We start from the raw sequence: 25,228 nt of genomic DNA on the forward strand, positions 1-25,228 counted from the left end.
GAGCTCTGGTGCTATGGAGCTCTGGAGGTATGGAGCTCTGGAGGTATGGAGCTCTGGAGGTATGGAGCTATGGAGCCCTGGAGCTCTGGAGGTATGGAGCTATGGTGCTATGGAGCTCTGAAGCCATGGAGCTCTGGTGCTATGGAGCTCTGGAGGTATGGAGCTCTGGAGGTATGGAGCTCTGGAGGTATGGAGCTATGGAGCCCTGGAGCTCTGGAGGTATGGAGCTATGGTGCTATGGAGCTCTGAAGCCATGGAGCTCTGGTGCTATGGAGCTATGGAGCTCTGGTGCTATGGAGCTATGGAGGTATGGAGCCACCAGCCAGCACCCTCCGTGGCTGGATCAATGGAAGTGTTTTAGGTACCAGGCAGCCAAAGGGCCGAGGCCTCACGCTCGACCACGCCGGCGCAGAGTTCCAGCCGCTCGGATAAGCTCTGTCACTCACCCGCCGCGCAGCCACCGGTAACGGGGAAATGTCGCCGCCTTGTGGACACGCCGTTGTAAATGAATGGGCTTTCGCACTTAGTGCAATTTTCGCCAACTCTCTGACTGGAGCTCTGGAGGTATGGAGCTCTGGTGCTATGGAAGTATGGAGCTATGGAGCTATGGAAGTATGGAGCTATGGAGCTATGGAGCTCTGGAAGTATGGAGCTATGGAGCTCTGGAGGTATGGAGCTATGGAGCCCTGGAGCCCTGGAGCTATGGAGCCCTGGAGCTATGGAGCTATGGAGCCCTGGAGCTATGGAGCTATGGAGCCCTGGAGCTATGGAGCTATGGAGCTCTGGTGCTATGGAGCTATGGAGCTCTGGTGCTATGGAGCTATGGAGCTCTGGTGCTATGGAGCTATGGAGCTCTGGTGCTATGGAGCTATGGAGCTCTGGAAGTATGGAGCTATGGAGCTCTGGAGGTATGGAGCTATGGAGCTCTGGAGGTATGGAGCTATGGAGCCCTGGAGCTATGGAGCCCTGGAGCTATGGAAGTATGGAGCTCTGGTGCTATGGAGCTATGGAGCTCTGGTGCTATGGAGCTATGGAGCTCTGGAGCTATGGAGCTCTGGAGGTATGGAGCTATGGAGCTCTGGAGGTATGGAGCTATGGAGCTATGGAAGTATGGAGCTCTGGTGCTATGGAGCTATGGAGCTCTGGTGCTATGGAGCTATGGAGCTCTGGTGCTATGGAGCTATGGAGCTATGGAGCTCTGGAAGTATGGAGCTCTGGTGCTATGGAGCTATGGAGCTCTGGTGCTATGGAGCTATGGAGCTATGGAGCTCTGGTGCTATGGAGCTATGGAGCTCTGGTGCTATGGAGCTATGGTGCTATGGAGCTCTGGTGCTATGGAGCTATGGAGCTCTGGTGCTATGGAGCTATGGAGCTCTGGAGGTATGGAGCTCTGGAGGTATGGAGCTCTGGAGGTATGGAGCTTTGGAGCCCTGGAGCTCTGGAGGTATGGAGCTATGGTGCTATGGAGCTCTGAAGCCATGGAGCTCTGGTGCTATGGAGCTATGGAGCTCTGGTGCTATGGAGCTATGGAGGTATGGAGCTATGGAGCCCTGGAGCTCTGGAGGTATGGAGCTATGGTGCTATGGAGCTCTGAAGCCATGGAGCTCTGGTGCTATGGAGCTCTGGAGCTCTGGAGGTATGGAGCTCTGGAGGTATGGAGCTATGGAGCCCTGGAGCTCTGGAGGTATGGAGCTATGGTGCTATGGAGCTCTGAAGCCATGGAGCTCTGGTGCTATGGAGCTCTGGAGCTCTGGAGGTATGGAGCTCTGGAGGTATGGAGCTCTGGAGGTATGGAGCTATGGAGCCCTGGAGCTCTGGAGGTATGGAGCTATGGTGCTATGGAGCTCTGAAGCCATGGAGCTCTGGTGCTATGGAGCTCTGGAGGTATGGAGCTCTGGAGGTATGGAGCTCTGGAGGTATGGAGCTATGGAGCCCTGGAGCTCTGGAGGTATGGAGCTATGGTGCTATGGAGCTCTGAAGCCATGGAGCTCTGGTGCTATGGAGCTATGGAGCTCTGGTGCTATGGAGCTATGGAGGTATGGAGCCACCAGCCAGCACCCTCCGTGGCTGGATCAATGGAAGTGTTTTAGGTACCAGGCAGCCAAAGGGCCGAGGCCTCACGCTCGACCACGCCGGCGCAGAGTTCCAGCCGCTCGGATAAGCTCTGTCACTCACCCGCCGCGCAGCCACCGGTAACGGGGAAATGTCGCCGCCTTGTGGACACGCCGTTGTAAATGAATGGGCTTTCGCACTTAGTGCAATTTTCGCCAACTCTCTGACTTAGAGCTATGGAAGTATGGAGCTATGGAGCCACCAGCCACCCAGGCTGGAGCTCTGGAGCTCTGGAGGTATGGAGCTCTGGTGCTATGGAAGTATGGAGCTCTGGTGCTATGGAAGTATGGAGCTATGGAGGTATGGAAGCATGGAGCTATGGAAGTATGGAGCTATGGAGCTCTGGAAGTATGGAGCTATGGAGCTCTGGAGGTATGGAGCCCTGGAGCTATGGAGCCCTGGAGCTATGGAAGTATGGAGCTCTGGTGCTATGGAGCTATGGAGCTCTGGTGCTATGGAGCTATGGAGCTATGGAGCTCTGGAGCTATGGAGCTCTGGAGGTATGGAGCTATGGAGCTATGGAGCTCTGGAGGTATGGAGCTATGGAGCTATGGAAGTATGGAGCTCTGGTGCTATGGAGCTATGGAGCTCTGGTGCTATGGAGCTATGGAGCTCTGGTGCTATGGAGCTATGGAGCTCTGGAAGTATGGAGCTCTGGTGCTATGGAGCTATGGAGCTCTGGTGCTATGGAGCTATGGAGCTCTGGTGCTATGGAGCTCTGGTGCTATGGAGCTCTGGTGCTATGGAGCTATGGAGCTCTGGTGCTATGGAGCTCTGGAGGTATGGAGCTCTGGAGGTATGGAGCTCTGGAGGTATGGAGCTATGGAGCCCTGGAGCTCTGGAGGTATGGAGCTATGGTGCTATGGAGCTCTGAAGCCATGGAGCTCTGGTGCTATGGAGCTATGGAGCTCTGGTGCTATGGAGCTATGGAGCTATGGAGCTCTGGAAGTATGGAGCTCTGGTGCTATGGAGCTATGGAGCTCTGGTGCTATGGAGCTATGGAGCTCTGGTGCTATGGAGCTATGGAGCTCTGGTGCTATGGAGCTCTGGTGCTATGGAGCTCTGGTGCTATGGAGCTCTGGTGCTATGGAGCTATGGAGCTCTGGTGCTATGGAGCTATGGAGCTCTGGAGGTATGGAGCTCTGGAGGTATGGAGCTATGGAGCCCTGGAGCTCTGGAGGTATGGAGCTATGGTGCTATGGAGCTCTGAAGCCATGGAGCTCTGGTGCTATGGAGCTCTGGAGCTCTGGAGGTATGGAGCTCTGGAGGTATGGAGCTATGGAGCCCTGGAGCTCTGGAGGTATGGAGCTATGGTGCTATGGAGCTCTGAAGCCATGGAGCTCTGGTGCTATGGAGCTCTGGAGCTCTGGAGGTATGGAGCTCTGGAGGTATGGAGCTCTGGAGGTATGGAGCTATGGTGCTATGGAGCTCTGAAGCCATGGAGCTCTGGTGCTATGGAGCTATGGAGCTCTGGTGCTATGGAGCTATGGAGGTATGGAGCTATGGAGCCCTGGAGCTCTGGAGGTATGGAGCTATGGTGCTATGGAGCTCTGAAGCCATGGAGCTCTGGTGCTATGGAGCTCTGGAGCTCTGGAGGTATGGAGCTCTGGAGGTATGGAGCTATGGAGCCCTGGAGCTCTGGAGGTATGGAGCTATGGTGCTATGGAGCTCTGAAGCCATGGAGCTCTGGTGCTATGGAGCTCTGGAGCTCTGGAGGTATGGAGCTCTGGAGGTATGGAGCTCTGGAGGTATGGAGCTATGGAGCCCTGGAGCTCTGGAGGTATGGAGCTATGGTGCTATGGAGCTCTGAAGCCATGGAGCTCTGGTGCTATGGAGCTCTGGAGGTATGGAGCTCTGGAGGTATGGAGCTCTGGAGGTATGGAGCTATGGAGCCCTGGAGCTCTGGAGGTATGGAGCTATGGTGCTATGGAGCTCTGAAGCCATGGAGCTCTGGTGCTATGGAGCTATGGAGCTCTGGTGCTATGGAGCTATGGAGGTATGGAGCCACCAGCCAGCACCCTCCGTGGCTGGATCAATGGAAGTGTTTTAGGTACCAGGCAGCCAAAGGGCCGAGGCCTCACGCTCGACCACGCCGGCGCAGAGTTCCAGCCGCTCGGATAAGCTCTGTCACTCACCCGCCGCGCAGCCACCGGTAACGGGGAAATGTCGCCGCCTTGTGGACACGCCGTTGTAAATGAATGGGCTTTCGCACTTAGTGCAATTTTCGCCAACTCTCTGACTTAGAGCTATGGAAGTATGGAGCTATGGAGCCACCAGCCACCCAGGCTGGAGCTCTGGAGCTCTGGAGGTATGGAGCTCTGGTGCTATGGAAGTATGGAGCTCTGGTGCTATGGAAGTATGGAGCTATGGAGGTATGGAAGTATGGAGCTATGGAAGTATGGAGCTATGGAGCTCTGGAAGTATGGAGCTATGGAGCTCTGGAGGTATGGAGCCCTGGAGCTATGGAGCCCTGGAGCTATGGAAGTATGGAGCTCTGGTGCTATGGAGCTATGGAGCTCTGGTGCTATGGAGCTATGGAGCTATGGAGCTCTGGAGCTATGGAGCTCTGGAGGTATGGAGCTATGGAGCTATGGAGCTCTGGAGGTATGGAGCTATGGAGCTATGGAAGTATGGAGCTCTGGTGCTATGGAGCTATGGAGCTCTGGTGCTATGGAGCTATGGAGCTCTGGTGCTATGGAGCTATGGAGCTATGGAGCTCTGGAAGTATGGAGCTCTGGTGCTATGGAGCTATGGAGCTCTGGTGCTATGGAGCTATGGAGCTCTGGTGCTATGGAGCTCTGGTGCTATGGAGCTCTGGTGCTATGGAGCTATGGAGCTCTGGTGCTATGGAGCTCTGGAGGTATGGAGCTCTGGAGGTATGGAGCTCTGGAGGTATGGAGCTATGGAGCCCTGGAGCTCTGGAGGTATGGAGCTATGGTGCTATGGAGCTCTGAAGCCATGGAGCTCTGGTGCTATGGAGCTATGGAGCTCTGGTGCTATGGAGCTATGGAGCTATGGAGCTCTGGAAGTATGGAGCTCTGGTGCTATGGAGCTATGGAGCTCTGGTGCTATGGAGCTATGGAGCTCTGGTGCTATGGAGCTATGGAGCTCTGGTGCTATGGAGCTCTGGTGCTATGGAGCTCTGGTGCTATGGAGCTATGGAGCTCTGGTGCTATGGAGCTATGGAGCTCTGGAGGTATGGAGCTCTGGAGGTATGGAGCTCTGGAGGTATGGAGCTATGGAGCCCTGGAGCTCTGGAGGTATGGAGCTATGGTGCTATGGAGCTCTGAAGCCATGGAGCTCTGGTGCTATGGAGCTCTGGAGCTCTGGAGGTATGGAGCTCTGGAGGTATGGAGCTATGGAGCCCTGGAGCTCTGGAGGTATGGAGCTATGGTGCTACGGAGCTCTGAAGCCATGGAGCTCTGGTGCTATGGAGCTCTGGAGCTCTGGAGGTATGGAGCTCTGGAGGTATGGAGCTCTGGAGGTATGGAGCTATGGAGCCCTGGAGCTCTGGAGGTATGGAGCTATGGTGCTATGGAGCTCTGAAGCCATGGAGCTCTGGTGCTATGGAGCTCTGGAGGTATGGAGCTCTGGAGGTATGGAGCTCTGGAGGTATGGAGCTATGGAGCCCTGGAGCTCTGGAGGTATGGAGCTATGGTGCTATGGAGCTCTGAAGCCATGGAGCTCTGGTGCTATGGAGCTCTGGAGGTATGGAGCTCTGGAGGTATGGAGCTCTGGAGGTATGGAGCTATGGAGCCCTGGAGCTCTGGAGGTATGGAGCTATGGTGCTATGGAGCTCTGAAGCCATGGAGCTCTGGTGCTATGGAGCTATGGAGCTCTGGTGCTATGGAGCTATGGAGGTATGGAGCCACCAGCCAGCACCCTCCGTGGCTGGATCAATGGAAGTGTTTTAGGTACCAGGCAGCCAAAGGGCCGAGGCCTCACGCTCGACCACGCCGGCGCAGAGTTCCAGCCGCTCGGATAAGCTCTGTCACTCACCCGCCGCGCAGCCACCGGTAACGGGGAAATGTCGCCGCCTGGCGGACACGCCGTTGTAAATGAATGGGCTTTCGCACTTAGTGCAATTTTCGCCAACTCTCTGACTTAGAGCTATGGAAGTATGGAGCTATGGAGCCACCAGCCACCCAGGCTGGAGCTATGGAGCTCTGGAGGTATGGAGCTCAGGTGCTATGGAAGTATGGAGCTATGGAGCTATGGAAGTATGGAGCTATGGAGCTATGGAGCTCTGGAAGTATGGAGCTATGGAGCTCTGGAGGTATGGAGCTATGGAGCCCTGGAGCCCTGGAGCTATGGAGCTCTGGTGCTATGGAGGTACGGAGCTCTGGAGGTATGGAGCTCTGGAGGTATGGAGCTATGGAGCTATGGAGCCCTGGAGCTATGGAGCTATGGAGCCCTGGAGCTATGGAGCTATGGAGCCCTGGAGCTATGGAGCTATGGAGCTCTGGTGCTATGGAGCTATGGAGCTCTGGTGCTATGGAGCTATGGAGCTCTGGTGCTATGGAGCTATGGAGCTCTGGTGCTATGGAGCTATGGAGCTCTGGAAGTATGGAGCTATGGAGCTCTGGAGGTATGGAGCTATGGAGCCCTGGAGCTATGGAGCCCTGGAGCTATGGAAGTATGGAGCTCTGGTGCTATGGAGCTATGGAGCTCTGGTGCTATGGAGCTATGGAGCTCTGGAGCTATGGAGCTCTGGAGGTATGGAGCTATGGAGCTATGGAGCTCTGGAGGTATGGAGCTATGGAGCTATGGAAGTATGGAGCTCTGGTGCTATGGAGCTATGGAGCTCTGGTGCTATGGAGCTATGGAGCTCTGGTGCTATGGAGCTATGGAGCTATGGAGCTCTGGAAGTATGGAGCTCTGGTGCTATGGAGCTATGGAGCTCTGGTGCTATGGAGCTATGGAGCTCTGGTGCTATGGAGCTATGGAGCTCTGGTGCTATGGAGCTCTGGTGCTATGGAGCTCTGGTGCTATGGAGCTATGGAGCTCTGGTGCTATGGAGCTATGGAGCTCTGGAGGTATGGAGCTCTGGAGGTATGGAGCTCTGGAGGTATGGAGCTTTGGAGCCCTGGAGCTCTGGAGGTATGGAGCTATGGTGCTATGGAGCTCTGAAGCCATGGAGCTCTGGTGCTATGGAGCTCTGGAGCTCTGGAGGTATGGAGCTCTGGAGGTATGGAGCTATGGAGCCCTGGAGCTCTGGAGGTATGGAGCTATGGTGCTATGGAGCTCTGAAGCCATGGAGCTCTGGTGCTATGGAGCTCTGGAGCTCTGGAGGTATGGAGCTCTGGAGGTATGGAGCTATGGAGCCCTGGAGCTCTGGAGGTATGGAGCTATGGTGCTATGGAGCTCTGAAGCCATGGAGCTCTGGTGCTATGGAGCTCTGGAGCTCTGGAGGTATGGAGCTCTGGAGGTATGGAGCTCTGGAGGTATGGAGCTATGGAGCCCTGGAGCTCTGGAGGTATGGAGCTATGGTGCTATGGAGCTCTGAAGCCATGGAGCTCTGGTGCTATGGAGCTCTGGAGGTATGGAGCTCTGGAGGTATGGAGCTCTGGAGGTATGGAGCTATGGAGCCCTGGAGCTCTGGAGGTATGGAGCTATGGTGCTATGGAGCTCTGAAGCCATGGAGCTCTGGTGCTATGGAGCTCTGGAGGTATGGAGCTCTGGAGGTATGGAGCTCTGGAGGTATGGAGCTATGGAGCCCTGGAGCTCTGGAGGTATGGAGCTATGGTGCTATGGAGCTCTGAAGCCATGGAGCTCTGGTGCTATGGAGCTCTGGAGGTATGGAGCTCTGGAGGTATGGAGCTCTGGAGGTATGGAGCTATGGAGCCCTGGAGCTCTGGAGGTATGGAGCTATGGTGCTATGGAGCTCTGAAGCCATGGAGCTCTGGTGCTATGGAGCTATGGAGCTCTGGTGCTATGGAGCTATGGAGGTATGGAGCCACCAGCCAGCACCCTCCGTGGCTGGATCAATGGAAGTGTTTTAGGTACCAGGCAGCCAAAGGGCCGAGGCCTCACGCTCGACCACGCCGGCGCAGAGTTCCAGCCGCTCGGATAAGCTCTGTCACTCACCCGCCGCGCAGCCACCGGTAACGGGGAAATGTCGCCGCCTTGTGGACACGCCGTTGTAAATGAATGGGCTTTCGCACTTAGTGCAATTTTCGCCAACTCTCTGACTTAGAGCTATGGAAGTATGGAGCTATGGAGCCACCAGCCACCCAGGCTGGAGCTCTGGAGCTCTGGAGGTATGGAGCTCTGGTGCTATGGAAGTATGGAGCTCTGGTGCTATGGAAGTATGGAGCTATGGAGGTATGGAAGTATGGAGCTATGGAAGTATGGAGCTATGGAGCTCTGGAAGTATGGAGCTATGGAGCTCTGGAGGTATGGAGCCCTGGAGCTATGGAGCCCTGGAGCTATGGAAGTATGGAGCTCTGGTGCTATGGAGCTATGGAGCTCTGGTGCTATGGAGCTATGGAGCTATGGAGCTCTGGAGCTATGGAGCTCTGGAGGTATGCAGCTATGGAGCTATGGAGCTCTGGAGGTATGGAGCTATGGAGCTATGGAAGTATGGAGCTCTGGTGCTATGGAGCTATGGAGCTCTGGTGCTATGGAGCTATGGAGCTCTGGTGCTATGGAGCTATGGAGCTATGGAGCTCTGGAAGTATGGAGCTCTGGTGCTATGGAGCTATGGAGCTCTGGTGCTATGGAGCTATGGAGCTCTGGTGCTATGGAGCTATGGAGCTCTGGTGCTATGGAGCTCTGGTGCTATGGAGCTCTGGTGCTATGGAGCTATGGAGCTCTGGTGCTATGGAGCTATGGAGCTCTGGAGGTATGGAGCTCTGGAGGTATGGAGCTCTGGAGGTATGGAGCTATGGAGCCCTGGAGCTCTGGAGGTATGGAGCTATGGTGCTATGGAGCTCTGAAGCCATGGAGCTCTGGTGCTATGGAGCTCTGGAGCTCTGGAGGTATGGAGCTCTGGAGGTATGGAACTATGGAGCCCTGGAGCTCTGGAGGTATGGAGCTATGGAGCTCTGAAGCCATGGAGCTCTGGTGCTATGGAGCTCTGGAGCTCTGGAGGTATGGAGCTCTGGAGGTATGGAGCTCTGGAGGTATGGAGCTATGGAGCCCTGGAGCTCTGGAGGTATGGAGCTATGGTGCTATGGAGCTCTGAAGCCATGGAGCTCTGGTGCTATGGAGCTCTGGAGGTATGGAGCTCTGGAGGTATGGAGCTCTGGAGGTATGGAGCTATGGAGCCCTGGAGCTCTGGAGGTATGGAGCTATGGTGCTATGGAGCTCTGAAGCCATGGAGCTCTGGTGCTATGGAGCTCTGGAGGTATGGAGCTCTGGAGGTATGGAGCTCTGGAGGTATGGAGCTATGGAGCCCTGGAGCTCTGGAGGTATGGAGCTATGGTGCTATGGAGCTCTGAAGCCATGGAGCTCTGGTGCTATGGAGCTCTGGAGGTATGGAGCTCTGGAGGTATGGAGCTCTGGAGGTATGGAGCTATGGAGCCCTGGAGCTCTGGAGGTATGGAGCTATGGTGCTATGGAGCTCTGAAGCCATGGAGCTCTGGTGCTATGGAGCTATGGAGCTCTGGTGCTATGGAACTATGGAGGTATGGAGCCACCAGCCAGCACCCTCCGTGGCTGGATCAATGGAAGTGTTTTAGGTACCAGGCAGCCAAAGGGCCGAGGCCTCACGCTCGACCACGCCGGCGCAGAGTTCCAGCCGCTCGGATAAGCTCTGTCACTCACCCGCCGCGCAGCCACCGGTAACGGGGAAATGTCGCCGCCTGGCGGACACGCCGTTGTAAATGAATGGGCTTTCGCACTTAGTGCAATTTTCGCCAACTCTCTGACTTAGAGCTATGGAAGTATGGAGCTATGGAGCCACCAGCCACCCAGGCTGGAGCTATGGAGCTCTGGAGGTATGGAGCTCAGGTGCTATGGAAGTATGGAGCTATGGAGCTATGGAAGTATGGAGCTATGGAGCTATGGAGCTCTGGAAGTATGGAGCTATGGAGCTCTGGAGGTATGGAGCTATGGAGCCCTGGAGCCCTGGAGCTATGGAGCTCTGGTGCTATGGAGGTATGGAGCTCTGGAGGTATGGAGCTCTGGAGGTATGGAGCTATGGAGCTATGGAGCCCTGGAGCTATGGAGCTATGGAGCCCTGGAGCTATGGAGCTATGGAGCCCTGGAGCTATGGAGCTATGGAGCTCTGGTGCTATGGAGCTATGGAGCTCTGGTGCTATGGAGCTATGGAGCTCTGGTGCTATGGAGCTATGGAGCTCTGGTGCTATGGAGCTATGGAGCTCTGGAAGTATGGAGCTATGGAGCTCTGGAGGTATGGAGCTATGGAGCCCTGGAGCTATGGAGCCCTGGAGCTATGGAAGTATGGAGCTCTGGTGCTATGGAGCTATGGAGCTCTGGTGCTATGGAGCTATGGAGCTCTGGAGCTATGGAGCTCTGGAGGTATGGAGCTATGGAGCTATGGAGCTCTGGAGGTATGGAGCTATGGAGCTATGGAAGTGGAGCTCTGGTGCTATGGAGCTATGGAGCTCTGGTGCTATGGAGCTATGGAGCTCTGGTGCTATGGAGCTATGGAGCTATGGAGCTCTGGAAGTATGGAGCTCTGGTGCTATGGAGCTATGGAGCTCTGGTGCTATGGAGCTATGGAGCTCTGGTGCTATGGAGCTATGGAGCTCTGGTGCTATGGAGCTCTGGTGCTATGGAGCTCTGGTGCTATAGAGCTATGGAGTTCTGGTGCTATGGAGCTATGGAGCTCTGGAGGTATGGAGCTCTGGAGGTATGGAGCTCTGGAGGTATGGAGCTTTGGAGCCCTGGAGCTCTGGAGGTATGGAGCTATGGTGCTATGGAGCTCTGAAGCCATGGAGCTCTGGTGCTATGGAGCTCTGGAGCTCTGGAGGTATGGAGCTCTGGAGGTATGGAGCTATGGAGCCCTGGAGCTCTGGAGCTCTGGAGGTATGGAGCTCTGGTGCTATGGAAGTATGGAGCTCTGGTGCTATGGAAGTATGGAGCTATGGAGGTATGGAAGTATGGAGCTATGGAAGTATGGAGCTATGGAGCTCTGGAAGTATGGAGCTATGGAGCTCTGGAGGTATGGAGCCCTGGAGCTATGGAGCCCTGGAGCTATGGAAGTATGGAGCTCTGGTGCTATGGAGCTATGGAGCTCTGGTGCTATGGAGCTATGGAGCTATGGAGCTCTGGAGCTATGGAGCTCTGGAGGTATGGAGCTATGGAGCTATGGAGCTCTGGAGGTATGGAGCTATGGAGCTATGGAAGTATGGAGCTCTGGTGCTATGGAGCTATGGAGCTCTGGTGCTATGGAGCTATGGAGCTCTGGTGCTATGGAGCTATGGAGCTATGGAGCTCTGGAAGTATGGAGCTCTGGTGCTATGGAGCTATGGAGCTCTGGTGCTATGGAGCTATGGAGCTCTGGTGCTATGGAGCTCTGGTGCTATGGAGCTCTGGTGCTATGGAGCTATGGAGCTCTGGTGCTATGGAGCTCTGGAGGTATGGAGCTCTGGAGGTATGGAGCTCTGGAGGTATGGAGCTATGGAGCCCTGGAGCTCTGGAGGTATGGAGCTATGGTGCTATGGAGCTCTGAAGCCATGGAGCTCTGGTGCTATGGAGCTATGGAGCTCTGGTGCTATGGAGCTATGGAGCTATGGAGCTCTGGAAGTATGGAGCTCTGGTGCTATGGAGCTATGGAGCTCTGGTGCTATGGAGCTATGGAGCTCTGGTGCTATGGAGCTATGGAGCTCTGGTGCTATGGAGCTCTGGTGCTATGGAGCTCTGGTGCTATGGAGCTATGGAGCTCTGGTGCTATGGAGCTATGGAGCTCTGGAGGTATGGAGCTCTGGAGGTATGGAGCTCTGGAGGTATGGAGCTATGGAGCCCTGGAGCTCTGGAGGTATGGAGCTATGGTGCTATGGAGCTCTGAAGCCATGGAGCTCTGGTGCTATGGAGCTCTGGAGCTCTGGAGGTATGGAGCTCTGGAGGTATGGAGCTATGGAGCCCTGGAGCTCTGGAGGTATGGAGCTATGGTGCTATGGAGCTCTGAAGCCATGGAGCTCTGGTGCTATGGAGCTCTGGAGCTCTGGAGGTATGGAGCTCTGGAGGTATGGAGCTCTGGAGGTATGGAGCTATGGAGCCCTGGAGCTCTGGAGGTATGGAGCTATGGTGCTATGGAGCTCTGAAGCCATGGAGCTCTGGTGCTATGGAGCTCTGGAGGTATGGAGCTCTGGAGGTATGGAGCTCTGGAGGTATGGAGCTATGGAGCCCTGGAGCTCTGGAGGTATGGAGCTATGGTGCTATGGAGCTCTGAAGCCATGGAGCTCTGGTGCTATGGAGCTCTGGAGGTATGGAGCTCTGGAGGTATGGAGCTCTGGAGGTATGGAGCTATGGAGCCCTGGAGCTCTGGAGGTATGGAGCTATGGTGCTATGGAGCTCTGAAGCCATGGAGCTCTGGTGCTATGGAGCTATGGAGCTCTGGTGCTATGGAGCTATGGAGGTATGGAGCCACCAGCCAGCACCCTCCGTGGCTGGATCAATGGAAGTGTTTTAGGTACCAGGCAGCCAAAGGGCCGAGGCCTCACGCTCGACCACGCCGGCGCAGAGTTCCAGCCGCTCGGATAAGCTCTGTCACTCACCCGCCGCGCAGCCACCGGTAACGGGGAAATGTCGCCGCCTTGTGGACACGCCGTTGTAAATGAATGGGCTTTCGCACTTAGTGCAATTTTCGCCAACTCTCTGACTGGAGCTCTGGAGGTATGGAGCTCTGGTGCTATGGAAGTATGGAGCTATGGAGCTATGGAAGTATGGAGCTATGGAGCTATGGAGCTCTGGAAGTATGGAGCTATGGAGCTCTGGAGGTATGGAGCTATGGAGCCCTGGAGCCCTGGAGCTATGGAGCCCTGGAGCTATGGAGCTATGGAGCCCTGGAGCTATGGAGCTATGGAGCCCTGGAGCTATGGAGCTATGGAGCTCTGGTGCTATGGAGCTATGGAGCTCTGGTGCTATGGAGCTATGGAGCTCTGGTGCTATGGAGCTATGGAGCTCTGGTGCTATGGAGCTATGGAGCTCTGGAAGTATGGAGCTATGGAGCTCTGGAGGTATGGAGCTATGGAGCTCTGGAGGTATGGAGCTATGGAGCCCTGGAGCTATGGAGCCCTGGAGCTATGGAAGTATGGAGCTCTGGTGCTATGGAGCTATGGAGCTCTGGTGCTATGGAGCTATGGAGCTCTGGAGCTATGGAGCTCTGGAGGTATGGAGCTATGGAGCTCTGGAGGTATGGAGCTATGGAGCTATGGAAGTATGGAGCTCTGGTGCTATGGAGCTATGGAGCTCTGGTGCTATGGAGCTATGGAGCTCTGGTGCTATGGAGCTATGGAGCTATGGAGCTCTGGAAGTATGGAGCTCTGGTGCTATGGAGCTATGGAGCTCTGGTGCTATGGAGCTATGGAGCTATGGAGCTCTGGTGCTATGGAGCTATGGAGCTCTGGTGCTATGGAGCTATGGTGCTATGGAGCTCTGGTGCTATGGAGCTATGGAGCTCTGGTGCTATGGAGCTATGGAGCTCTGGAGGTATGGAGCTCTGGAGGTATGGAGCTCTGGAGGTATGGAGCTTTGGAGCCCTGGAGCTCTGGAGGTATGGAGCTATGGTGCTATGGAGCTCTGAAGCCATGGAGCTCTGGTGCTATGGAGCTATGGAGCTCTGGTGCTATGGAGCTATGGAGGTATGGAGCTATGGAGCCCTGGAGCTCTGGAGGTATGGAGCTATGGTGCTATGGAGCTCTGAAGCCATGGAGCTCTGGTGCTATGGAGCTCTGGAGCTCTGGAGGTATGGAGCTCTGGAGGTATGGAGCTATGGAGCCCTGGAGCTCTGGAGGTATGGAGCTATGGTGCTATGGAGCTCTGAAGCCATGGAGCTCTGGTGCTATGGAGCTCTGGAGCTCTGGAGGTATGGAGCTCTGGAGGTATGGAGCTCTGGAGGTATGGAGCTATGGAGCCCTGGAGCTCTGGAGGTATGGAGCTATGGTGCTATGGAGCTCTGAAGCCATGGAGCTCTGGTGCTATGGAGCTCTGGAGGTATGGAGCTCTGGAGGTATGGAGCTCTGGAGGTATGGAGCTATGGAGCCCTGGAGCTCTGGAGGTATGGAGCTATGGTGCTATGGAGCTCTGAAGCCATGGAGCTCTGGTGCTATGGAGCTATGGAGCTCTGGTGCTATGGAGCTATGGAGGTATGGAGCCACCAGCCAGCACCCTCCGTGGCTGGATCAATGGAAGTGTTTTAGGTACCAGGCAGCCAAAGGGCCGAGGCCTCACGCTCGACCACGCCGGCGCAGAGTTCCAGCCGCTCGGATAAGCTCTGTCACTCACCCGCCGCGCAGCCACCGGTAACGGGGAAATGTCGCCGCCTTGTGGACACGCCGTTGTAAATGAATGGGCTTTCGCACTTAGTGCAATTTTCGCCAACTCTCTGACTTAGAGCTATGGAAGTATGGAGCTATGGAGCCACCAGCCACCCAGGCTGGAGCTCTGGAGCTCTGGAGGTATGGAGCTCTGGTGCTATGGAAGTATGGAGCTCTGGTGCTATGGAAGTATGGAGGTATGGAAGCATGGAGCTATGGAAGTATGGAGCTATGGAGCATACTCCATACTCCATACATAGGAAGTATGGAGCTATGGAGCTCTGGAGGTATGGAGCCCTGGAGCTATGGAGCCCTGGAGCTATGGAAGTATGGAGCTCTGGTGCTATGGAGCTATGGAGCTCTGGTGCTATGGAGCTATGGAGCTATGGAGCTCTGGAGCTATGGAGCTCTGGAGGTATGGAGCTATGGAGCTATGGAGCTCTGGAGGTATGGAGCTATGGAGCTATGGAAGTATGGAGCTCTGGTGCTATGGAGCTATGGAGCTCTGGTGCTATGGAGCTATGGAGCTCTGGTGCTATGGAGCTATGGAGCTCTGGAAGTATGGAGCTCTGGTGCTATGGAGCTATGGAGCTCTGGTGCTATGGAGCTATGGAGCTCTGGTGCTATGGAGCTCTGGTGCTATGGAGCTCTGGTGCTATGGAGCTATGGAGCTCTGGTGCTATGGAGCTCTGGAGGTATGGAGCTCTGGAGGTATGGAGCTCTGGAGGTATGGAGCTATGGAGCCCTGGAGCTCTGGAGGTATGGAGCTATGGTGCTATGGAGCTCTGAAGCCATGGAGCTCTGGTGCTATGGAGCTATGGAGCTCTGGTGCTATGGAGCTATGGAGCTATGGAGCTCTGGAAGTATGGAGCTCTGGTGCTATGGAGCTATGGAGCTCTGGTGCTATGGAGCTATGGAGCTCTGGTGCTATGGAGCTATGGAGCTCTGGTGCTATGGAGCTCTGGTGCTATGGAGCTCTGGTGCTATGGAGCTCTGGTGCTATGGAGCTATGGAGCTCTGGTGCTATGGAGCTATGGAGCTCTGGAGGTATGGAGCTCTGGAGGTATGGAGCTATGGAGCCCTGGAGCTCTGGAGGTATGGAGCTATGGTGCTATGGAGCTCTGAAGCCATGGAGCTCTGGTGCTATGGAGCTCTGGAGCTCTGGAGGTATGGAGCTCTGGAGGTATGGAGCTATGGAGCCCTGGAGCTCTGGAGGTATGGAGCTATGGTGCTATGGAGCTCTGAAGCCATGGAGCTCTGGTGCTATGGAGCTCTGGAGCTCTGGAGGTATGGAGCTCTGGAGGTATGGAGCTCTGGAGGTATGGAGCTATGGTGCTATGGAGCTCTGAAGCCATGGAGCTCTGGTGCTATGGAGCTATGGAGCTCTGGTGCTATGGAGCTATGGAGGTATGGAGCTATGGAGCCCTGGAGCTCTGGAGGTATGGAGCTATGGTGCTATGGAGCTCTGAAGCCATGGAGCTCTGGTGCTATGGAGCTCTGGAGCTCTGGAGGTATGGAGCTCTGGAGGTATGGAGCTATGGAGCCCTGGAGCTCTGGAGGTATGGAGCTATGGTGCTATGGAGCTCTGAAGCCATGGAGCTCTGGTGCTATGGAGCTCTGGAGCTCTGGAGGTATGGAGCTCTGGAGGTATGGAGCTCTGGAGGTATGGAGCTATGGAGCCCTGGAGCTCTGGAGGTATGGAGCTATGGTGCTATGGAGCTCTGAAGCCATGGAGCTCTGGTGCTATGGAGCTCTGGAGGTATGGAGCTCTGGAGGTATGGAGCTCTGGAGGTATGGAGCTATGGAGCCCTGGAGCTCTGGAGGTATGGAGCTATGGTGCTATGGAGCTCTGAAGCCATGGAGCTCTGGTGCTATGGAGCTATGGAGCTCTGGTGCTATGGAGCTATGGAGGTATGGAGCCACCAGCCAGCACCCTCCGTGGCTGGATCAATGGAAGTGTTTTAGGTACCAGGCAGCCAAAGGGCCGAGGCCTCACGCTCGACCACGCCGGCGCAGAGTTCCAGCCGCTCGGATAAGCTCTGTCACTCACCCGCCGCGCAGCCACCGGTAACGGGGAAATGTCGCCGCCTTGTGGACACGCCGTTGTAAATGAATGGGCTTTCGCACTTAGTGCAATTTTCGCCAACTCTCTGACTTAGAGCTATGGAAGTATGGAGCTATGGAGCCACCAGCCACCCAGGCTGGAGCTCTGGAGCTCTGGAGGTATGGAGCTCTGGTGCTATGGAAGTATGGAGCTCTGGTGCTATGGAAGTATGGAGCTATGGAGGTATGGAAGTATGGAGCTATGGAAGTATGGAGCTATGGAGCTCTGGAAGTATGGAGCTATGGAGCTCTGGAGGTATGGAGCCCTGGAGCTATGGAGCCCTGGAGCTATGGAAGTATGGAGCTCTGGTGCTATGGAGCTATGGAGCTCTGGTGCTATGGAGCTATGGAGCTATGGAGCTCTGGAGCTATGGAGCTCTGGAGGTATGGAGCTATGGAGCTATGGAGCTCTGGAGGTATGGAGCTATGGAGCTATGGAAGTATGGAGCTCTGGTGCTATGGAGCTATGGAGCTCTGGTGCTATGGAGCTATGGAGCTCTGGTGCTATGGAGCTATGGAGCTATGGAGCTCTGGAAGTATGGAGCTCTGGTGCTATGGAGCTATGGAGCTCTGGTGCTATGGAGCTATGGAGCTCTGGTGCTATGGAGCTCTGGTGCTATGGAGCTCTGGTGCTATGGAGCTATGGAGCTCTGGTGCTATGGAGCTCTGGAGGTATGGAGCTCTGGAGGTATGGAGCTCTGGAGGTATGGAGCTATGGAGCCCTGGAGCTCTGGAGGTATGGAGCTATGGTGCTATGGAGCTCTGAAGCCATGGAGCTCTGGTGCTATGGAGCTATGGAGCTCTGGTGCTATGGAGCTATGGAGCTATGGAGCTCTGGAAGTATGGAGCTCTGGTGCTATGGAGCTATGGAGCTCTGGTGCTATGGAGCTATGGAGCTCTGGTGCTATGGAGCTATGGAGCTCTGGTGCTATGGAGCTCTGGTGCTATGGAGCTCTGGTGCTATGGAGCTATGGAGCTCTGGTGCTATGGAGCTATGGAGCTCTGGAGGTATGGAGCTCTGGAGGTATGGAGCTCTGGAGGTATGGAGCTATGGAGCCCTGGAGCTCTGGAGGTATGGAGCTATGGTGCTATGGAGCTCTGAAGCCATGGAGCTCTGGTGCTATGGAGCTCTGGAGCTCTGGAGGTATGGAGCTCTGGAGGTATGGAGCTATGGAGCCCTGGAGCTCTGGAGGTATGGAGCTATGGTGCTACGGAGCTCTGAAGCCATGGAGCTCTGGTGCTATGGAGCTCTGGAGCTCTGGAGGTATGGAGCTCTGGAGGTATGGAGCTCTGGAGGTATGGAGCTATGGAGCCCTGGAGCTCTGGAGGTATGGAGCTATGGTGCTATGGAGCTCTGAAGCCATGGAGCTCTGGTGCTATGGAGCTCTGGAGGTATGGAGCTCTGGAGGTATGGAGCTCTGGAGGTATGGAGCTATGGAGCCCTGGAGCTCTGGAGGTATGGAGCTATGGTGCTATGGAGCTCTGAAGCCATGGAGCTCTGGTGCTATGGAGCTCTGGAGGTATGGAGCTCTGGAGGTATGGAGCTCTGGAGGTATGGAGCTATGGAGCCCTGGAGCTCTGGAGGTATGGAGCTATGGTGCTATGGAGCTCTGAAGCCATGGAGCTCTGGTGCTATGGAGCTATGGAGCTCTGGTGCTATGGAGCTATGGAGGTATGGAGCCACCAGCCAGCACCCTCCGTGGCTGGATCAATGGAAGTGTTTTAGGTACCAGGCAGCCAAAGGGCCGAGGCCTCACGCTCGACCACGCCGGCGCAGAGTTCCAGCCGCTCGGATAAGCTCTGTCACTCACCCGCCGCGCAGCCACCGGTAACGGGGAAATGTCGCCGCCTGGCGGACACGCCGTTGTAAATGAATGGGCTTTCGCACTTAGTGCAATTTTCGCCAACTCTCTGACTTAGAGCTATGGAAGTATGGAGCTATGGAGCCACCAGCCACCCAGGCTGGAGCTATGGAGCTCTGGAGGTATGGAGCTCAGGTGCTATGGAAGTATGGAGCTATGGAGCTATGGAAGTATGGAGCTATGGAGCTATGGAGCTCTGGAAGTATGGAGCTATGGAGCTCTGGAGGTATGGAGCTATGGAGCCCTGGAGCCCTGGAGCTATGGAGCTCTGGTGCTATGGAGGTACGGAGCTCTGGAGGTATGGAGCTCTGGAGGTATGGAGCTATGGAGCTATGGAGCCCTGGAGCTATGGAGCTATGGAGCCCTGGAGCTATGGAGCTATGGAGCCCTGGAGCTATGGAGCTATGGAGCTCTGGTGCTATGGAGCTATGGAGCTCTGGTGCTATGGAGCTATGGAGCTCTGGTGCTATGGAGCTATGGAGCTCTGGTGCTATGGAGCTATGGAGCTCTGGAAGTATGGAGCTATGGAGCTCTGGAGGTATGGAGCTATGGAGCCCTGGAGCTATGGAGCCCTGGAGCTATGGAAGTATGGAGCTCTGGTGCTATGGAGCTATGGAGCTCTGGTGCTATGGAGCTATGGAGCTCTGGAGCTATGGAGCTCTGGAGGTATGGAGCTATGGAGCTATGGAGCTCTGGAGGTATGGAGCTATGGAGCTATGGAAGTATGGAGCTCTGGTGCTATGGAGCTATGGAGCTCTGGTGCTATGGAGCTATGGAGCTCTGGTGCTATGGAGCTATGGAGCTATGGAGCTCTGGAAGTATGGAGCTCTGGTGCTATGGAGCTATGGAGCTCTGGTGCTATGGAGCTATGGAGCTCTGGTGCTATGGAGCTATGGAGCTCTGGTGCTATGGAGCTCTGGTGCTATGGAGCTCTGGTGCTATGGAGCTATGGAGCTCTGGTGCTATGGAGCTATGGAGCTCTGGAGGTATGGAGCTCTGGAGGTATGGAGCTCTGGAGGTATGGAGCTTTGGAGCCCTGGAGCTCTGGAGGTATGGAGCTATGGTGCTATGGAGCTCTGAAGCCATGGAGCTCTGGTGCTATGGAGCTCTGGAGCTCTGGAGGTATGGAGCTCTGGAGGTATGGAGCTATGGAGCCCTGGAGCTCTGGAGGTATGGAGCTATGGTGCTATGGAGCTCTGAAGCCATGGAGCTCTGGTGCTATGGAGCTCTGGAGCTCTGGAGGTATGGAGCTCTGGAGGTATGGAGCTATGGAGCCCTGGAGCTCTGGAGGTATGGAGCTATGGTGCTATGGAGCTCTGAAGCCATGGAGCTCTGGTGCTATGGAGCTCTGGAGCTCTGGAGGTATGGAGCTCTGGAGGTATGGAGCTCTGGAGGTATGGAGCTATGGAGCCCTGGAGCTCTGGAGGTATGGAGCTATGGTGCTATGGAGCTCTGAAGCCATGGAGCTCTGGTGCTATGGAGCTCTGGAGGTATGGAGCTCTGGAGGTATGGAGCTCTGGAGGTATGGAGCTATGGAGCCCTGGAGCTCTGGAGGTATGGAGCTATGGTGCTATGGAGCTCTGAAGCCATGGAGCTCTGGTGCTATGGAGCTCTGGAGGTATGGAGCTCTGGAGGTATGGAGCTCTGGAGGTATGGAGCTATGGAGCCCTGGAGCTCTGGAGGTATGGAGCTATGGTGCTATGGAGCTCTGAAGCCATGGAGCTCTGGTGCTATGGAGCTCTGGAGGTATGGAGCTCTGGAGGTATGGAGCTCTGGAGGTATGGAGCTATGGAGCCCTGGAGCTCTGGAGGTATGGAGCTATGGTGCTATGGAGCTCTGAAGCCATGGAGCTCTGGTGCTATGGAGCTATGGAGCTCTGGTGCTATGGAGCTATGGAGGTATGGAGCCACCAGCCAGCACCCTCCGTGGCTGGATCAATGGAAGTGTTTTAGGTACCAGGCAGCCAAAGGGCCGAGGCCTCACGCTCGACCACGCCGGCGCAGAGTTCCAGCCGCTCGGATAAGCTCTGTCACTCACCCGCCGCGCAGCCACCGGTAACGGGGAAATGTCGCCGCCTTGTGGACACGCCGTTGTAAATGAATGGGCTTTCGCACTTAGTGCAATTTTCGCCAACTCTCTGACTTAGAGCTATGGAAGTATGGAGCTATGGAGCCACCAGCCACCCAGGCTGGAGCTCTGGAGCTCTGGAGGTATGGAGCTCTGGTGCTATGGAAGTATGGAGCTCTGGTGCTATGGAAGTATGGAGCTATGGAGGTATGGAAGTATGGAGCTATGGAAGTATGGAGCTATGGAGCTCTGGAAGTATGGAGCTATGGAGCTCTGGAGGTATGGAGCCCTGGAGCTATGGAGCCCTGGAGCTATGGAAGTATGGAGCTCTGGTGCTATGGAGCTATGGAGCTCTGGTGCTATGGAGCTATGGAGCTATGGAGCTCTGGAGCTATGGAGCTCTGGAGGTATGCAGCTATGGAGCTATGGAGCTCTGGAGGTATGGAGCTATGGAGCTATGGAAGTATGGAGCTCTGGTGCTATGGAGCTATGGAGCTCTGGTGCTATGGAGCTATGGAGCTCTGGTGCTATGGAGCTATGGAGCTATGGAGCTCTGGAAGTATGGAGCTCTGGTGCTATGGAGCTATGGAGCTCTGGTGCTATGGAGCTATGGAGCTCTGGTGCTATGGAGCTATGGAGCTCTGGTGCTATGGAGCTCTGGTGCTATGGAGCTCTGGTGCTATGGAGCTATGGAGCTCTGGTGCTATGGAGCTATGGAGCTCTGGAGGTATGGAGCTCTGGAGGTATGGAGCTCTGGAGGTATGGAGCTATGGAGCCCTGGAGCTCTGGAGGTATGGAGCTATGGTGCTATGGAGCTCTGAAGCCATGGAGCTCTGGTGCTATGGAGCTCTGGAGCTCTGGAGGTATGGAGCTCTGGAGGTATGGAACTATGGAGCCCTGGAGCTCTGGAGGTATGGAGCTATGGAGCTCTGAAGCCATGGAGCTCTGGTGCTATGGAGCTCTGGAGCTCTGGAGGTATGGAGCTCTGGAGGTATGGAGCTCTGGAGGTATGGAGCTATGGAGCCCTGGAGCTCTGGAGGTATGGAGCTATGGTGCTATGGAGCTCTGAAGCCATGGAGCTCTGGTGCTATGGAGCTCTGGAGGTATGGAGCTCTGGAGGTATGGAGCTCTGGAGGTATGGAGCTATGGAGCCCTGGAGCTCTGGAGGTATGGAGCTATGGTGCTATGGAGCTCTGAAGCCATGGAGCTCTGGTGCTATGGAGCTCTGGAGGTATGGAGCTCTGGAGGTATGGAGCTCTGGAGGTATGGAGCTATGGAGCCCTGGAGCTCTGGAGGTATGGAGCTATGGTGCTATGGAGCTCTGAAGCCATGGAGCTCTGGTGCTATGGAGCTATGGAGCTCTGGTGCTATGGAGCTATGGAGGTATGGAGCCACCAGCCAGCACCCTCCGTGGCTGGATCAATGGAAGTGTTTTAGGTACCAGGCAGCCAAAGGGCCGAGGCCTCACGCTCGACCACGCCGGCGCAGAGTTCCAGCCGCTCGGATAAGCTCTGTCACTCACCCGCCGCGCAGCCACCGGTAACGGGGAAATGTCGCCGCCTTGTGGACACGCCGTTGTAAATGAATGGGCTTTCGCACTTAGTGCAATTTTCGCCAACTCTCTGACTTAGAGCTATGGAAGTATGGAGCTATGGAGCCACCAGCCACCCAGGCTGGAGCTCTGGAGCTCTGGAGGTATGGAGCTCTGGTGCTATGGAAGTATGGAGCTCTGGTGCTATGGAAGTATGGAGCTATGGAGGTATGGAAGTATGGAGCTATGGAAGTATGGAGCTATGGAGCTCTGGAAGTATGGAGCTATGGAGCTCTGGAGGTATGGAGCCCTGGAGCTATGGAAGTATGGAGCTCTGGTGCTATGGAGCTATGGAGCTCTGGTGCTATGGAGCTATGGAGCTATGGAGCTCTGGAGCTATGGAGCTCTGGAGGTATGGAGCTATGGAGCTATGGAGCTCTGGAGGTATGGAGCTATGGAGCTATGGAAGTATGGAGCTCTGGTGCTATGGAGCTATGGAGCTCTGGTGCTATGGAGCTATGGAGCTCTGGTGCTATGGAGCTATGGAGCTATGGAGCTCTGGAAGTATGGAGCTCTGGTGCTATGGAGCTATGGAGCTCTGGTGCTATGGAGCTATGGAGCTCTGGTGCTATGGAGCTCTGGTGCTATGGAGCTCTGGTGCTATGGAGCTATGGAGCTCTGGTGCTATGGAGCTCTGGAGGTATGGAGCTCTGGAGGTATGGAGCTCTGGAGGTATGGAGCTATGGAGCCCTGGAGCTCTGGAGGTATGGAGCTATGGTGCTATGGAGCTCTGAAGCCATGGAGCTCTGGTGCTATGGAGCTATGGAGCTCTGGTGCTATGGAGCTATGGAGCTATGGAGCTCTGGAAGTATGGAGCTCTGGTGCTATGGAGCTATGGAGCTCTGGTGCTATGGAGCTATGGAGCTCTGGTGCTATGGAGCTATGGAGCTCTGGTGCTATGGAGCTCTGGTGCTATGGAGCTCTGGTGCTATGGAGCTATGGAGCTCTGGTGCTATGGAGCTATGGAGCTCTGGAGGTATGGAGCTCTGGAGGTATGGAGCTCTGGAGGTATGGAGCTATGGAGCCCTGGAGCTCTGGAGGTATGGAGCTATGGTGCTATGGAGCTCTGAAGCCATGGAGCTCTGGTGCTATGGAGCTCTGGAGCTCTGGAGGTATGGAGCTCTGGAGGTATGGAGCTATGGAGCCCTGGAGCTCTGGAGGTATGGAGCTATGGTGCTATGGAGCTCTGAAGCCATGGAGCTCTGGTGCTATGGAGCTCTGGAGCTCTGGAGGTATGGAGCTCTGGAGGTATGGAGCTCTGGAGGTATGGAGCTATGGAGCCCTGGAGCTCTGGAGGTATGGAGCTATGGTGCTATGGAGCTCTGAAGCCATGGAGCTCTGGTGCTATGGAGCTCTGGAGGTATGGAGCTCTGGAGGTATGGAGCTCTGGAGGTATGGAGCTATGGAGCCCTGGAGCTCTGGAGGTATGGAGCTATGGTGCTATGGAGCTCTGAAGCCATGGAGCTCTGGTGCTATGGAGCTCTGGAGGTATGGAGCTCTGGAGGTATGGAGCTCTGGAGGTATGGAGCTATGGAGCCCTGGAGCTCTGGAGGTATGGAGCTATGGTGCTATGGAGCTCTGAAGCCATGGAGCTCTGGTGCTATGGAGCTATGGAGCTCTGGTGCTATGGAGCTATGGAGGTATGGAGCCACCAGCCAGCACCCTCCGTGGCTGGATCAATGGAAGTGTTTTAGGTACCAGGCAGCCAAAGGGCCGAGGCCTCACGCTCGACCACGCCGGCGCAGAGTTCCAGCCGCTCGGATAAGCTCTGTCACTCACCCGCCGCGCAGCCACCGGTAACGGGGAAATGTCGCCGCCTTGTGGACACGCCGTTGTAAATGAATGGGCTTTCGCACTTAGTGCAATTTTCGCCAACTCTCTGACTGGAGCTATGGAAGTATGGAGCTATGGAGCCACCAGCCACCCAGGCTGGAGCTATGGAGCTCTGGAGGTATGGAGCTCTGGTGCTATGGAAGTATGGAGCTATGGAGCTATGGAAGTATGGAGCTATGGAGCTATGGAGCTCTGGTGCTATGGAGCTCTGGAGCTCTGGAGGTAAGGAGCTCTGGAGGTATGGAGCTATGGAGCCCTGGAGCTCTGGAGGTATGGAGCTATGGTGCTATGGTGCTATGGAGCTCTGAAGCCATGGAGCTCTGGTGCTATGGAGCTCTGGAGGTATGGAGCTATGGAGCTATGGAGCTCTGGAAGTATGGAGCTCTGGTGCTATGGAGCTATGGAGCTCTGGTGCTATGGAGCTATGGAGCTCTGGTGCTATGGAGCTATGGAGCTCTGGTGCTATGGAGCTCTGGTGCTATGGAGCTCTGGTGCTATGGAGCTATGGAGCTCTGGTGCTATGGAGCTATGGAGCTCTGGAGGTATGGAGCTCTGGTGGTATGGAGCTCTGGAGGTATGGAGCTTTGGAGCCCTGGAGCTCTGGAGGTATGGAGCTATGGTGCTATGGAGCTCTGAAGCCATGGAGCTCTGGTGCTATGGAGCTCTGGAGCTCTGGAGGTATGGAGCTCTGGAGGTATGGAGCTATGGAGCCCTGGAGCTCTGGAGGTATGGAGCTATGGTGCTATGGAGCTCTGAAGCCATGGAGCTCTGGTGCTATGGAGCTCTGGAGCTCTGGAGGTAAGGAGCTCTGGAGGTATGGAGCTATGGAGCCCTGGAGCTCTGGAGGTATGGAGCTATGGTGCTATGGTGCTATGGAGCTCTGAAGCCATGGAGCTCTGGTGCTATGGAGCTCTGGAGGTATGGAGCTCTGGAGGTATGGAGCTCTGGAGGTATGGAGCTATGGAGCCCTGGAGCTCTGGAGGTATGGAGCTATGGTGCTATGGAGCTCTGAAGCCATGGAGCTCTGGTGCTATGGAGCTCTGGAGGTATGGAGCTCTGGAGGTATGGAGCTCTGGAGGTATGGAGCTATGGAGCCCTGGAGCTCTGGAGGTATGGAGCTATGGTGCTATGGAGCTCTGAAGCCATGGAGCTCTGGTGCTATGGAGCTATGGAGCTCTGGTGCTATGGAGCTATGGAGGTATGGAGCCACCAGC

This window comes from Syngnathus leptorhynchus, unplaced genomic scaffold, assembly GCF_054491065.1.
Source record: "Syngnathus leptorhynchus isolate UIUO unplaced genomic scaffold, UIUO_Slep HiC_scaffold_41, whole genome shotgun sequence".
NCBI classification, from domain to species: domain Eukaryota; kingdom Metazoa; phylum Chordata; class Actinopteri; order Syngnathiformes; family Syngnathidae; genus Syngnathus; species Syngnathus leptorhynchus.